This window comes from Sturnus vulgaris, chromosome 4 (genome assembly GCF_052056855.1).
Source record: "Sturnus vulgaris isolate bStuVul1 chromosome 4, bStuVul1.hap1, whole genome shotgun sequence".
NCBI classification, from domain to species: Eukaryota; Metazoa; Chordata; class Aves; order Passeriformes; family Sturnidae; genus Sturnus; species Sturnus vulgaris.
Genome location: NC_142246.1, coordinates 3,240,006 through 3,256,820, shown reverse-complemented (window position 1 = coordinate 3,256,820; position 16,815 = coordinate 3,240,006). Strand labels below are relative to the sequence as shown.

Sequence of the window (16,815 nt, the reverse complement as noted above, 5' to 3'; positions counted from 1 at the left end):
ATCCAGCTGGCCTTGAGCACTTCCTGGGATGGGGCAAGCCAAAGCTTCTCTGGGCAACCTGTGCCAGGGCCTCCTCACCCTCCCAGGGAGGAATTTCTTCCTATTAGCTAATTTAAATCTACCCTCTTTCAGATTAAACCCACGACATCTCGTCCTACAAGTACCAGATCTGGGTGTTGGACAGGGTCATTGAAGCTTTCACTGAATCCTTGGAATATCAAGGAATTCTGGCATGTTTCCTGTTCTGGGAAATCCCAGAGAAAGCAGCCACTCATTCTTCAAGGGCAGGTTGGATGGGGCTTGGAGCAAGCTGGGGTGGTGGAAGGTGTCCCTGCCCATGGCAGGGGGGGAATGAAATGATCTTGAAGGTCCCTCCCAACCCAAACCATTCTGATATTCTGATTCCTTCTGGATCTTAAATTGTTCTGTGAAATTAGAATTCTCTTTGGATCACAGGGAAGTTCAGCACTAAAAAAAATATTTCAACCCCTCAGGAAAATACACCCTGATAATTTTGGGCTCTTTACTCAATGAAGACAAGGCTGAGTAAGAAGAATTAGTAACATGTGCTTTCTTACTCTGCTGTGTTTCTCCACTTATACCCTGGTGGTTTTAGAGTGTTCTCAGAGGAGATGAAAGTTTGAATGGAAGCAGAGAATGAAACTGAACCTGGAGAAGTGCTGCAGCAATTCCATTTTGGGTTCAAGGGGGTTATTTGTAGGGTTCTTTTTTCTGCTCAAGTGCTTTGATCTCCTATTCACACTGCAAACCTGTGAGATTGCTCTTTGCTTTCCTGCTCCAGGAGAACAACTCCCAGACCTGGATTCAGCACACACTCCTGGGTGTTTCATGTAAACGACTCAGGCCCTCAGGCAGAGTCAGAAGAACAATGTTGATGAGTAATTTGGAGATTCAGATGAGAATTTAATGTGAAACAGGTACTGGCAACCGTACTCTTCCCCTCCAGAAAAGTAATTTGCTCACAAACATGAATAGAGAATTGGGATATTTAGAAAATCTTCAGATTAAAAAAAAAAATCTAAATGTCTGTGGGTTGAGGGTGTTTGTGACAGCTGAGGAATAGGACTTTTTTCTACCCCTCACAATCATCCAGCTTTCAATGTAATTTGTCTCCTTGTTTTGTCCTGCACACGGCTGTGTTACAGACTCCAGAATTTTGTGAAAGTCCCAAAGATGCCCTGAAAGTGGTTCCTAAATCACAGAACTTGTTATTTCTCTATCTTTGCCTTAACAAAGAAGTACTTTCCACCAGAAGGAATTTACAGGCCAACTTTCAAACTTTGACTGTGACCTTTAATACAAAAAAGGTGCAGACAGAATTTGTCTTTGAAATGGGAACATAAAAAATGGAGCAAGGGGCAAAAGGGCCTCAGATATTACAAGTGAGCTGCAGCTGAGGATGGAAATGAAAGGGAATGTCTTACAGAAAGTATGAGATGTCTGAAGAGAGCAGAGTCCAATAAAAACAGCTTTTCCAAGTGCACTCCATCCTCATTAACATGCTCTGGGGCTTTGTTCCTCCCCTGTGACGGGTTTGAAGAAGGATTTGAAAATTTGCTATTGCTTCTAGCAGGTAGGCTTAATTCCCCATCTAAAGCTCACTGAAGTCAAGGGAAAAAAAAGCTTCTCGTTGAGGTTGGTGGACCTTGGCTCAGTCTCTCTGACATTTAGCTGAGGTAGCTGAAACTTGTTCCCCTCGAGCCATGCAGAGGTTCTGTGGAACTGAGCTTTCCCTCTCTGTGTGAGGTATAATAGGCCATAGTTGAACACATTAATGAAAAGGGAGGTCAGAAATTTGGCTTCCTTGTTAGCTCTGTGTCCTGCTGCTCACACACTCCCTCCAGGCAGTGGGGTGGAGGAGAGAGCTGGGAAGAAAAAGAAATTTGTGGGTTGAGATAAAGGCAGTATAACAGGACAGAAAAAGAAGGGGGAAAAAAAAATAATAACAATTAATCTAAACTGGTGATGCACAATGCAGTTTCTCACCACCCACAGACTGATGCTCAGCCAGTTCCCAACCAGAGGTCCCAGGCCAGCTTTCCCCAGTTTATAAAAACACCCCACGATGCCATATGGTCTGAAATATCCCTTTGGATCAGCCTGGCCTGGCTGTGTTCCCTCCCAGCTTTTGTGCCCACAGCCAGCTCTGGCAGGGTGGTGGGAGAAGCTGAAAGGTGCTTGACTCAGTGCAAACACTGCTCAGCAGCAGCTAAGAATCCATGTGTTATCAACATCGTTCTCACACTGAACCAAAACACAGCACTGTGCCAGCTACTGGGAGGACAATTTACTCTATCCCAGCCAGGGCATGCTGCAAAGGCTCCAAATTTGTTAAACACTCTGGAAGACTTTGAGGTAAAATCACAAAATGTTGGAGAATATGAATATGTATATGTATATGTATATGTATATGTATATGTATATGTATATGTATATGTATATGTATATGTGAAAGCCAAACAATTGGAAACAATTTATGGTTTTTGTTTTGTGGTTAAAAAAAAAATCAGAAAGAAAGGGAAAAAGGCAACTATTGGCTTCTGTGTTGCTGTAAACATCTGTTGTAGCAAGATGCTCTGCAGGAGAGCAGCACCTGGCCTGGCAGAGCAGCACCCAGGGCTCTGGAGCAGCTCCACAGGCTGTGCTGTTTGTGATGCACATCAGAGCAAGGGATTTCAAAAATGGATTCTCAAAGAGCAGCATCCTGAGCTAAAACCCATCAGTTTCTGCATGGAGGAAAAGGAAGAAGGCAACAGTTTACTTTAAGTTCCCCCCATTCCTCAGAGTATATTTTTGTAGGGAATTCATTTCTATTTAGGACTGACGAATATTATCGGTTCTCTCAAAAGCAGGAACTTTCATTGCAGAGCTTGGCAGAGAGTTATTCCAGATTTCCACTGCACAGTTGGTTGTTCCCACTTTGTATTTACAAGCCAGCTCTGTTATCAGAGCACCTGCAGGAAGCAGATCAAGTGCTTGTCTTTTCTCATCACCTGGATTCCAAACCCTGTGCTCAACGACAGAGCCTTGCAAGGTAAAGGAACAGCTCCTCATTCATTTTGCTGGAAGTTTTTACCGTTCAGACATAAACTGAGTGTAGATTACCCAGAAAAAGTGAAAAAGGATGATAATTGTGGTGTGAAGCCATCAGGACACTCCTCAAGAAGAGGGTTAGGGTTTGAATTCAGGCTGGGGACAAAGATACTGACCTCCTCTTCAAGGACTAGATTATGGAATAAAAGAATGGATCAAGTTTTTTAGCAACCTTAAGGCTTATCCATGGCAGGGACATCTTCCACTGTCCCAGGTGGCTCCAAGCCCCATCCAACCCGGCCTTGGACACCTCCAGGGATCCAGAGGCAGCCACAGCTGCTCTGGGCAGCCTGTGCTAAGGCTCAGCACCCTCACATTAGATGCATTGTGTAAATGCAAAATGTATAAAGTAAATGTTAGATGTATAAATTAAATATAGATATGTATTTTAAATAAACTTGCAATTGTATAACTTGTAAAACAATTATCAGAGCAAGGTCACCCACTTTTCACAGGATTACATGGACTGTGGCTTCAGGTGGTGTTGCTTTTTTCTGTCCCTCTGGTCTCCCCACATCTCTGAAGCCAAAAGCCAAAGTTCCCAATATCTCTTTTCTCCTTTTCACCCAGACTCTGTGATTTGGGTTTGAGATCATGCAAGGGGGGACAGGACACTCAACCTCATTCCCCCACGCTCTTGCTGAGAGCTCCAGACAGGTAAAGGCAGGGAAGGGCTCACAGCATCCCCAGGCATGGCAGAAAGGAAAGCCTTTCCATCCCTGTGAGCTGCAGGGGGCCCTTTCCAGCCAGCCATGCTCTGGGTATCCCTCCCATTCCCATTCCCTGAGGCAGAACATGGGGAATCCACGGGGCTGGCAGGATTTAGGGCTCACCTGCCAGCCTGGAGAGCCTCTGAGTTTGCAGGCAGCATTTCCTCACTAATGCTGCAAGAGCTCTGCTCAGGAGTGCCTGTGTTTTCACATGGGAATGATTTAAAAACCCAAGAATAAATCAAGAGCACTGATGCAGAGATAAACTCTGGACCTGCAGTTTGACCTCTGCCTGCACCCCACCACACCCCACAATACTTGCTGTGCTCAAACCTCTGTTTCAGACATTTTCCACAAGGTTTCTGTAGGTTGTCTTTCCTAAGAGAGTTAAACATCCCTATCCTCAATTGCTTCCAAAGAACTCTTTCCAGATCATTATGCTAAAGATTGTTTTCCTGTGTGGAGTTGAAAGAAGGCTGTTACTACTACCTACTGAGCTTGCTCTACCTTGACAGAAATTGTGCTGGTGATTTTTAACTCAAAGGATTCACCTTTTCAACTTTTTATTGTTTTTTTTTAGTACTACTTCAGTGCAATCTTGAGGATAAAATCGGTTTTTATGAACATTGGAATAGAAGAAATGGTGTTAAGTTTGAAAGCCTAATTTTCATTCCATCACTTCAGTTTGAGCCGTGTAGCATCACCTTCAGTGATATAAAGTGCCAAGCTCCAAACAGAGGGGCAGGAGGAACAGCAGAGCTGCTGAGATGTTTTACACAAACCTGGCCAACCCTCACTGCCAGGTGAAAAACAGATGTTATTTTCCCACATCCAGACAATTTGAATTTCTCCCCTCTGCACAAGAAAAGCAAATATAAAGGTGTCTTTCCCAGAGCTGGACTAAGCCTTGTAAAGAAAATCCTCATCTCGACATTATGCCATAACCAATTGAGCTCATTCTGTGTTCTGACCTTTTCCTGGAGGTCTAGACCATGGAAATCAGATATTATATCCTGAAAGAAGCAGCTGGATCCCTTCCTTGGATGACTTTTGAGTGTCCTGAGAAATCAGAGACTTAACATAGCTGGTTTTGTCAGTCTTCTATCCCCTTGGCACACATAGCAGTAGAAAAATATGGGAACCAAAGAAGAAATATTTCAGTTCTAAAGCTCACAGGTGACAAGACAAAGGATTTCTGGACAGCACTAACATTTCCAAGGGTTTAGAAGGTGGAGAAGGGAGCAACAGGCTGCAGGACCCTGTTGTTTGTTACTTTATACAAAGGGGAATTGATGTTGTAGGTGCTGGAGACACAGGTAAGGAGCCACTGGAACAAAGGGCAAGACTGAAAATCAAGGTACATCTTCTCTGTGCAGACATGAAGGCCACAGGAATCCAAAGAGAACACATTTACCACCATGTGGAGTCCAGCTCCCTCCCAGATTTGTCCCTGCAATACATCCCACCCTGTGAAACCATGGAACAAGTTTGGAATATACCCATAGCCTCCTAAGCTGTTTGAGAGCTAAACACTGTTATTTATGTCCCCAGCTGTGCCAGGGTGATTTCATCCTATTATTTTTTATTGCAGTGCTAGAGATAGATAACAGCTGCTGTACCCAGCCTCATTTTAAGTGTGTTGAGCAATGGGATTTCTCTCAGTTTCTGTGTCAGGATCTTCTGCAGTCTCACAGATCAACGTGTGGGAGCATCTTTCCTGATCCCTGATTCCCTGGGTTCATCCCATCACTTGGGAAATTCTGCACAGATCTTTTCATCAGGACAAAGTTCCCAGGATAAATTTTCATGTTCTACTCTTCACTCAGGCTGAAGAGTTTTATCTGTGCAACAGGGAATTTCACAGTTATGGAGTCAACATATTTTAAACTACCATGATATATTTATAGGCCTCCTTGCTATACACTGGCACTTTTCCTTAAAGATTTCTTAAATTCTCCCTACCCTGGTAGAGATTTACAACAAGTTCACAGATCTCCTAACCTTATTTTATTTATAAATTTAGACATCAAAACCCCAATTGCATGTGGGGAAGTGGTTTGAGGAATTGATCACAAGAATCTTATTTTCTAAGTTCTTTTTTATTCTGATTTGTCAATCTCCCCTTTAAGGTATCCTTAGCAGAACTTTTCTGTGGGTAAATTGGTGATGAAGGTAGTCAATTAAGAATCCCTGAAAACTGTTTCTTTATTGACTAACAGCTTGCAGAATTGCATGTTCTTCCTTCCTGAGAAGCAAGGCTCTTCATCATGATTAATTACTGTCAAATCTCCATAGGTTTGTAATAGCAAGATAGAAGATATCTACCATAAATCACCAAATAAAGTATTTATTAGAGGAAATAACAAGAGGAACATTTCAGCTGTCCTGATGAATCACATGAAGGTCTATCTGGCTCAAGTACCTTCTCTGAGCAGTAATAAAACCATTTTTTTTCCTTTTTGTCCCTTTTTTTTTTTTTCTCCCTGGAATATTTCATAGCAGATCTGTTGGGAAAGGGTTCTTACCTTGTACTATTCTTCTACATCTTCCTGTTCTGTCTGGGGCAATGCTTGAAATAACATGCCAGATTTAGATGTCTGCTATCCACAAAGCACGAAGGCAAACTTGGAAAGGATTAGGAAAGGAGCTACAGGAGGAAAACCTGAGAGAAATAACTAAAAAAAAAATGATTCATTTTCAAAGCTCATGTAGACAATCCAAGCTAAGAAAAAAGCAAGCTCATGCCTTGAATTTTACTGGCATCTAAGGGGTCTGTAGTGTGGAAACAGTGATAAAGTCAAATTTTGTATCTATAGGTGAATTTTGAGAAATCATATCTATTTTTTCTATTTAATTATTAAACACAGAACACTCAGCTTTAAATTGGAGCCTTTCAGCCAGTGGTAGATATTTCTGTAGAGCATAGGGAACAGCTCAACCTAACTAGGAATTTATTACTGCATTTTCTATGTCTCTCATAAACACACAATGGACAATCCTCCTCCCACCTTTTACCTGGGTGACATCTTCACTTACCTATAAGCAAGGAGGCCAATTAAAGGCAGACAATTTGAGGGAAGAGCAATGTCATGATTGAAATGGTGCAGCAACAATTCATTTAATGGGAAGGGACTGTGCAAGTTTTGAAGAAATTACTTTAGTGGGGAGGCAGCTGAGTATCTGTCCTTAATCCCATTTTCCTCAGTCCTGAATGGATAGGAAGCAGGAAATACTGTGAATGGTGATGAGGGAAATCTGCTCCACAAGGCTACCCAGAAAGGCACAGCTCCACAAACCCCCTTTGCCAAAACAATGACTCAGAAACCCAAAATATTGATGATTTAAGTACCAAAAGCAACAGCAGTGGGGACCACCAAGTGGTTTCCCAATAGAATAAAACACTTAAATGTTTGTAGAAGATAAAGCATCTCCTTTTATGTGCTGTGCCACCAAGGGTATCCACATGGAGAGAAACATCTTTGAATCCAAACTTGACAAAGCAGAGCAGCAGGTTCCATGTGAGAAACCAGCCAATGCTTGTGCTTATTCCCTGCTGAACAACCTGTCCAGCTGTTGAGAATTAAAAAATCACCAGGGTTTTAATTGCACACCCTTGTGCCACTTTCAAGCTCCAATTCCCAGGTGAAGAAATAATCCTGGCAGGTCAGGTCCATTGCAGGGGGGTCTGCAGCACTGGGAAAAGGGTTTGACAGCATTTTGGACTGCCAGGTCTGCACTCTCATAGCCAGCAGAAGGAACTTCACTCTCATCTGGAACAAATGGAAATTTGCATTTCTTGCTTTTCTTTGTGCCCACTGTGTAGCAGAGCAAGGACGATCCTGAGGAAAGGAGGTGAGAATTTGAAATGATTTTAAAATAAATTATTAAGTAAATTATTTTAGGACAAGGGAAAAAAACACATAATGTGGGAGAAATGGGAGAGGTGAAATGACAGAGAAAGTTGTTAAAATGAAGACCAGAAACATGACATCGAACAAATCTTGACATTTTATTCTTACTTTTAATTAGATCTTATTAATTTACTCTTTGATATTACATAATAGTTGCAAACATTTGGACCATCAATTCTTTGCAGACAATGCAAAACAAATGAATTTACTACTGCATTTTCTTTCCTGAATGAGAGAATATCTTCTGTTTCCTGTTAGAAATTAAATATTTTGCTGCTTTTATACATGACCATAGTTCATTCCTGTTAAATGCAGTGTCTTCTTTCTTGGGAGGTGTTGACTAGCTCTAGAAACAATGGGGAACATTTGCTTCTGTATGAATGAAAAGTTATTATGAATTTTCTAGGCTGGTGGGTTTGCAAAATATGAAATACACATTATGTCAAAACAGAGGAGATGGAGTTGTAATCACTCTGATGCATGACACACAATTAACAATGTTTGCAAATTTGCATTTATGAATAAAATTCCAATTGAAAAGGATATTCAGCAGGCAGTAATGAGGTTTTGAGGACACAGCCAAGGTACGTTCATACAAAATAAATCAGTGAAGCATCTGTGCTGAACAAACACGTGAGCAGGGATAACACATTTCTTAATGAAAAAGTCAGGAAAATCCTGGCACGTCGAGCACTTCCATCATCAGGCTGTGTGTGCTCCTGGAAGGACCAAACCCTGGCAGCAGGACTGGCTGTGGGATCACCTTGAGGGGCAGCAAACATTGCTGGGCTCGGCTGAATTATGGAAACGTGCTCAGGGTTCTCATCTCTCCCCATCCCTCACTGTTTATCAAATCATTCTGCCTGGAGATGGGCACGAAGGAGGGGATTAGAGCCCAGCTGACATTTGAATGTGCTGGAAAACGTTGGGAGAATTTTTCTTCCTCTTCTCTTTTTCTAATTTGGTGTCTCTCCAATGTTTTTCTCTGCAATATTTCATCCAGACAGGTTTGGCTTTATTACAGCCTCAGGCATCCATGCATGCAGGTGTTCCTAAGTAATCCTTGGAAGAACCAAGCATGAGCATTGAGGTTTTGCCTCAGGCAAATTTGAGGAATATTTGAATTGGGCGAGAAACAGGTATTTTTGTGAACACAGCAATGTAAAATATCCATAAACTATGAAAAGGTGCTGGAGCACTCTGGGTGCAGATTTTTCCAACTCAAGCCTACAAATGAGGTACCTACCATTTTTCTAGGAGAAAAAAAAAAAAGGAAGAAGGCTGAACAGACCTTTGCCATTGTAATGTGTTTCAAAGAGATTGGTAAAGCATTAAAAAAAAAAAAAAAAAAAAAGGTGAGCCAAAAATGGTAATTGCAGGAAAAAATAACAAAACCCAGGTATCTATGAAAAGTAGCCTTGCAGGTTAGCACAGGAATCAATTGTTAGCACCTCCTGCCCAGGCACATATTGATAAATTGGAGGTAAAGGATGAATTGGAGAGAAAGACAAAGAGAAAAATGATGAGGAGGGAGAAGGGACTGACTGCTGAGAGAAGAGCAGAACTAATGAGGTTGAGCTTGGCTAAAGGAGAGCTCAGGAAAGGGGCATAAATCTACCTGTCTGTAAGCTGAATACCAAACCAATACCAAAAGCAGAGCTCTTTGAGTCAGATCATAGCAAAACTGGGTGATCTGTGAAGGAAAATGGGGAAAAGAGCTCACTAGAAAATGCGTGTAGAGAGTGGAAATGAAGACTCTCATCAATTTTGATTGACTCTGATCTGTATCTGACCCCTTGCTCCAAACTGCTGCATTTGAAACCTCTCAGTTCACTGTTTTTAAATGTCATGTTTTGACTTTATCACATTTCAAATGATGCTTTAAGGTTTCATGTAGTTACACTTTACTGTTTACAAAACACTTTTGTGTTTTTGAACTGTATTGTTTGACCTGAAAAATGTCAGGGAGAAGTGCTTTTTATATGGTGAGAAAAACCAAATGTGCTTCCTCTCCAATCAACCTTGAATAATTCCCCTCCCCTTAGTTTGGCAACAAAACAAAACAAAAAATATCAATTATTCACAGAGCTCTACTCCTGAGGGCACAATTAAGAATAATTGGAAGAAATTAAGCAAGAGAGAATGTAAGCTTCAATAGTAGGGTGAGTTTTTCTCCTGGTAGGAAACACAAGCTGGATCCTGAAAGTCACTGAGTGTGGCTTGTGGGATGCTCAGTCCCATTACAGCATCCCATGGGAGATGCCAGCAGTGCTGGGGAACTGTTAAATATCCTGAGAGCACATTTTAAAATCACACTGGTCAAAACTGTTTGGAAACTCTCTTTGGGCCATCAGGCATCCAGGTTGTGTTATCCAAAAAGAGAGGTAACAACCCAAAATAATTTAATTTTTGTTTCTGTCTTGTACCACTGCTTTGGGGTCAGCTTTTTGACACCACCTATGCAGGGCTCTCAATTCTTTTTTTGCAGAATCATTGCTGTAACAAGTCAGGCAGAATTTTTGGAGTTTGTGGATAGGTGTAAAAGAATATTTATATTTGAGGAGCTTCAGGCTGGGAGGGGAGCAGAGGGACTGGGGGTCAGATTGCAATTAAAGCATAGAACTATGGTATAGCATATATATGTCTAACAGTAGCAGTTTATATAGCATTTAACTGGAATTAATCCATCTAATTCCAACCACTGGGGATTGGAGTTATTGCAATTATTGGAACCCTCCTTTGGGGGTGGAACTAGGTGAGCTTTGAGGAGCTTTCCAACCCAAAGCATTCCATGATGCCATGACACAATCTGACTTCCACACGTCATGGTTACCTGAGTTTTCCTTCTCTAAGTTTTCTTTTTCTTTTTTTTTTCTCTTTAGCTGTTGCTTTTTTTTTTATTTTTCGTTCCCCTTTCCCTTTTCCCCTTTCCCTTTTCCCCTTCCCATTATCCAAAATCTGCCCCTGTGTGTTTATACTGGAAGATAAGGGACTGCCTTATAAAAATTTCCAAGTGTGTGATTTACTGATAAATCTTTTAGGTTTTTGCAGACCCTCTGACTGTTGCTGCTCCTTTTCAACCATGAGTTTGTGCAAATCTTGGCTGCTCCCTTCCCCTTAGGGGATGCCATAGGAGGGTGTATTGGTATTTTGTAGTGTTTTATTTTTAGCTGGGAAGTTGTGCAATATAAAGGTGAGCATTTTAGGAAAGACTGCTACATTTAGCACTAGGTTTTCCAGGACCAAACAGTAATATAAAGAAATAAAATTGAGGTTCTTTGACAGGGCCCATTTTCCAGACAGGTTTGATTGGCATTAATTATATTTACAGCCTTTACCAAGGGAATCTCATATCAGGTTTTCCATTATTTTGTGTGGGAGTGACAGATGCAGGGTGTCCAGCCTTACTCAATATTATTATTACTGTCCCTCCATCTTCTGGAATTTCAGTGCAATGAAATGATTTATTAACATTCACAGCAACTTATCAGCTGCTCCTCTGCCAGATCCATCAGAGCCTCCTGAAAGTTGTCTGAACTGGCTGATCATGGAAAGGGGAGACTTTGGTAGGTTTGATTCTCTGCTGTTTGATTTACTAAACCCCATATAAACAATGCTGTCATCACTCAAAATACAAAATAGCCTTTTGTAATTTTCCAGGATGGAAGTGTTTGGGGAGCACTCTTGATATTGTGTGATATTGTTCTAATGGTTATCCCTGTCTCCTGCAAGGGTTTCTACTACTCATAAGAATTCTTTTGCTCTAAATACATTTTAAATTTTCTATGGCACTGCTTACAATGGCGTTTACCCTCATGTCATCAGCTGCTCTTGTTAGTTAATTTCAGAATTTCTTGGTCATAGAAGTTGCCCTTTATTTTCATTTCTTAAAGTTTTAAGTTTTCTTCATTTTTAGTTTTGCTCTTCCCCCCCCCCCCCCGCCTCTTTCTGCTTTTCTTTCTTTTCTCTCTCATTGACATGAGTGTTCAGTTTATTCTTATTTGATCTTGACTTGGTGGGTTTTTTACACTTTGAATCTATATGTTAAAAGAAAATCTGATTTTTCCATCTCTGTTTTTTATTCCTGCCTCTATTGGCTCATTGTTTTCTTCAGCATTGGGAAATCACCCTGTTGAATGACTAAGTGAAAATATTGCTGCTTAGGCCTGTCCTCTATTTCTCCTGCAAATAATCAGGTTGTGACCACTGCTGCCTTAGCAACCACCATTTTCTAGTCCAGTGATTAATTCATTTTCAGTCATCATACCCAGATCCCCAAAAGAGTTATCTTGCATTCTGTGTGGCACATTTTCTTTGAAAATTCAGGTTATTCTGGTGGAAGCAGACTGGATGATATTAAATTAACAGCAGAGGAGTAGACACAAAGAAATTCCTTATATGTTTAAATCAGCATTTCACAGAGAAAAATTAAAATGGGGAGAAATGGGGAAGTTTGAAGCTCTCACAAAGGGTGCTTAGAATGGAGGCCAAGCAGAAATACAGCAAAAAAAAATAAAAAAAAAATCAAATCTGAACTGGCCCACACAGCAGTTCAGGGAGGTGCACAAAAATACTTTAGCAAGTGAGACGTATTTAATAAAGATGGTCCCAAAACATCTGGAAAGCCTTTTTAGTTCAGCAAGCTATTGGGATGTGAACGTGTATTTATTTGGTCTGCCTCTATTTCCAAAGAGCAAACATTTTAGAGTCCATTCTAAGACAAAATCCATCTGTTTCTCCAACAGTTTTAAAAAACAGTTTACTTTCTCTAAAATTAACTTGTCTGACACATTGTCATGCTTGGTTACTACAGCAACAGCAGCAACAGCCATGCCACGGGATATTCATTTTATCTGAATTTTTACCACCTAACTTTTTACTTGTATGTGTGTAGATGTTTGTGTATGCAATTCAGAGTTCTGCACCAAGCTCCCAGCCAGCTGAAAATACTCTTTTTTTTTTCACTGACAGGCCTCAATAAAAACACCCATACCAATATTTCAAGCCCAAGATTTACTTTTTTATCCAGATGCAACCAGCAGAGTTCTTATTTCTCTATAAACAAGACGTGCAAGGGTCTTTCCTGTGAACCCCCAGATTCACTGGGTTTCACACCCCAGTTCTGGCACCCCCACAGCACTTTGAGCAAGACCATGGGGCTGAGGAGCTGGGAAAATATTTTTGTGACACCACAGCAGCACAGATTGGAGCTAAGGGCATTTTTATCAGTGTTTTCCCTTTTCCTGCCTTGGAAAATTTCAAAATTGAATTTTGAATGGGTTCTAATGGGGTCCAATTTCTAACAGGAGCTCAGAGGCTTTATCATTATAACATCACTGTTGTAACAGTGCAGGGAAACTGTGGATTTCAACAATCTGCCTCAAAAATATGTGTGAGATCTCTCCTTGTCCTCCTCCCTTCCCCCTGTAATTTCACCATCTGCCACCCACATCCACAAAGCAAAATAAACCCAGGCTGATCTTCTCCTGGTCATTTTATAGAGCTGGGGATTGCAATGCAGGCAAAGCAGGAAAAAAAATCTGCCATCATTTGTAAAGCCTTGTAAAGGTGAGCTTAAAATTTTCATTTGAGATGACAGAGAAGTAAAGGGTATATTCAGCTTTGGTCTTTCAAAGCTGTCAGTCTGTTGGATGGCCATAAAAAGCCTCAACCTGTGAGAACTGGAGTTTAAAAGAAAAAAAAAATCAATAAGAAGAAATTATGCTGGCCGTATCAGAATCGATAATTATTTGAAAGATCTCTTCCTTGCCCAGGAAAAGTGGGAACCAAAGGAAGAGAATGACTTGGGCAACCTGCCCACCACAGAAGAAGTGAGGAGAACTGGAAAAGCTCCTTAGATCCCATGAAACACTATCCATCAAAACTTGGAGAGCCTGTCAGTGAAGTGCCAGGAAAAGGAGATTGTGAATTAATACCATGTGCATAATTTAGAGAGTGATGTTAAATAAATGCTTTTATAGCTTGCATAGTCTAATGGATGTTTCTTCCTTGCTGATGTGCATTTTTTTGTGAGTTGAATCAATTTTATCATAATGTTAATAGGGGCTGCCAAAATGAAAAAGTGAGAAAAAGGGAAAAAAAAACATTGTTTTGCTTCACTTAATGGTCAAACCTCTGCCTGCAACAACCTCACCCTCACAAAGTGTTTATCCTCTTTTCCAGTCCTTTGTGCTCTGTGAATGATGTCCAGGAGGAAGACTGGACCCCACCAAAATGCGGAACAAGTGCAAAACAAAATAAATCCTGTTCTTATAGCCAGCCAACACAAGAGGGTGGTAGAAGCATGTCCGGAATCCTTTTGGCTGCTATGGAAACATCGGAGGCTGGGGAACTGCGGCTGCGAGGAGCATCCATTGGTTTGTACCTGTTTTTAGGAGGGCACCGCTGAGCTCTTCATCAGCATTCCGGGTGGGAGGCGGGACGCTGTGAGTCGGGATGCACGAAACACTCGCCAGGAAATCTCCTTCGGGAAGGAAAGGGTGATGCTGTGTCCGAGCAGGGACCAGGCAGAGCAGACCAAACGACCAGGTGATGAATAAAAAGGAAAATAAGCACAGGCAAGGTGTTACAGACGGGATGCATCACTTGTAGAAGGTGGAGCACTTTGTTAAAATGAGGGCTGCCCACTTCCAGCTGCAGGAAGGTTAGGAAGGATCTCCCTGGGATGCTCAGCCAGCACTAAATGACAACTTGGGTGTTCTCTGCCTGTTGGATCCCAGAAACCTGAGAGTTTTCAGCTTTCTGTGCTTTCTGGCACTGACCCCCCTGGAGAACTCTGCTTTTGACCTGAGGCCTTGGAGAAGCTTCCAAATTTGAATGATGGAGTTAAAATCACAGATGTGGAGTTAAATAGAAGTGTGTGATTTCACATGGTGAAGGGTTTGGAATTTGAGGTTTTTATAATATAGTGATAGGTATGGGACAAGATGGAGGATTTTGGTGTTGTCCCTTTCTGTCTTCTTCCTTCTTCTTCATGGTTTCAGGCAGTAGTTTCTGGTTGGACACTCAGTGCTGCACTGGGGGTCACAGGATTTTGGTTATTGGGTCAAAAGTATCAATAATACAGGTGTTAATTCCCTATTGGACTGTTTAGCTTTAAGAGAACTTGTAACTAACTTGATTCACCTCCATTTTGCTAGCTTTTAGCTGGTAGCTAGAAGTGTTGCAGAACTTTCTGTACTTTAGATAAGATTTAATAAACAAGTCTGAACACAAGAAATTCATCTCCTTTGTGGCTTTAATCCTGACTGAGTGAAGACAGAAGAAAATGAAGACAAGCCACTGATGAGGTGGTGCAGTTACCACATTTACATCTGCCACTGGAGCTGACAGTTCCCATGGTTCTTGCTCCATGATATCCAGTTTGTCCCTTCTGAAACCAGACTGGAGCAAGACCAGGAATTCAAATGTCCAGGTCACCCAGGCAGCTGCTGTTACAGCTGGATCCCCTGAGTGCCTGCTCCAGAAACCAGGGAGAATTCACTTTTTAACATTCCTTACATCCCAACTGTGCTGAGAGCCTTGTTTTGAAATGTTGTCCAGTTCCCCTTGAAATTCAACATTGTCCTTTCAGTTCCCAGTTGTGGTCACAAGGTCACATTCCCTGTAGGGGAAATCGTGAGTGCCTTATGCCAGTGAGATAATTCTTGGATGTGCCTCCCAAAGGATGTCACACTGCCACTGGAGACAGAAACAACACTGAGTCACCACACATTGTGTTGAATTTTAATATAGCAGACAAGGGGGACGTTGGGTGCTGGGATCAAAGTCTGTGCTGTTTTCCAAAAAAAAAAAAAAAAAATTCTGCTTGATCTGTGTGAGGAAAGGGTGGCCCTCAGCTGGAAGAAGGGAACACAATTCCACTGCTGACAGCAGAACTCCCCTGTCCTGCACAGCCTGGGAACAGCCCATCAACCTTTCCTGCATCCCAAATCAGAAGAACATTTAAAAATGCAGTTGTAATTTTCTACTTGAGAACTTTTTCCAGCTCGGCACCTGTCTCAGTAGTTGTCTCCTCTCAACTTGAGCAGTAGAAGAACTGCAAATCGATTTTATCAGGATTTAATTAAATTTGTGCTGTGACCTGCAATGCTGTGTAATCCACATGAGAGAAATCTCTGATTGCAGCGGGGCTGAGCATGGACATGAGAGTTTGTTATTGGGACCCTCTTGCAATCAACAGGGCCCAGCCTGTCTTTCTAATTTATTCAGGATAGTCCTGGGCAAATGAAATTATTTCTCTGCCTGCAGCCTGTCCACTTCAATCTGAGCACATGAGGCAGATTAAATAATGTATTCAGAACCCCAAATTATCTGCACCAACTTCAGAGTTCAGACTGGGATTCCCAAGGGAAGTTTTTCAGTGTCAGGACAAATACCAACACTATTCTCCATGGCAGCATCTCATTCTCCTGTGAAAACTCAGTGACAAATCAATGGATGTTGTGAATCCTCTGGAACTGAGATTTTGATTTTGCAGTGCAAGCCATTGACTTCTGACTGTTTACAACAGTAATTAGCTTAATTACCATCACTGTAGCATTAAGCAGACATTTTAAATGTCAAAATAGAGATTTTTTTTTAAATTTTGTATTATAACTGTATTCAAACATGGCAGGCATTCAGTACAATTCACCTTGATGTGAAAGCAGCAGTCAGTCTGATTTCAATGCCAAACTCACTGAATTCGTGTCCTTGTGCTTTTTTTTTTTTTCACTTACTTTTCAAAACTCAGTCTACTGCATAATTGTCTACTGCACTTCCTTTGGGAGGATGTTTCATTTCCAGAGGGGGAAAAGAAGATTCTGATCACTGTGTTCACCCGGGACTGCTGAGGATATTTCCAATCACTGGAGACATTTGGCAACTTGAAAAGCAAGGCTGGTGCCCTGGGATGGATTCCATAGTCTGTAGAAAGATGAGTAGGATTCAGGAAAAGGTTTATCCAGCCTGAACAATTCTGGGATTCTATTAATCCATTTGGGACTCAGCTGCTCCTGGCTGACCACAGCTCACTGAAACCTTCATCAAGGGATGGTGTTACTGCAAAATTTAGGGCC

At 41.5% G+C, this 16,815-nt stretch overlaps 1 long non-coding RNA gene across 1 annotated transcript in view; it reads left to right on the top strand.

Annotated features, from left to right (window-relative positions):
• The window catches only part of LOC148223845 (uncharacterized), a 59,628-nt gene extending 44,595 nt beyond the window's left edge, over positions 1-15,033 (top strand). Inside the window, exon 3 of the long non-coding RNA XR_015803532.1 lies at positions 13,919-15,033. This is a non-coding gene — a long non-coding RNA (uncharacterized LOC148223845). The remainder of the gene's footprint in view (positions 1-13,918) is intronic.
• Positions 15,034-16,815: the final 1,782 nt, after the last annotated feature.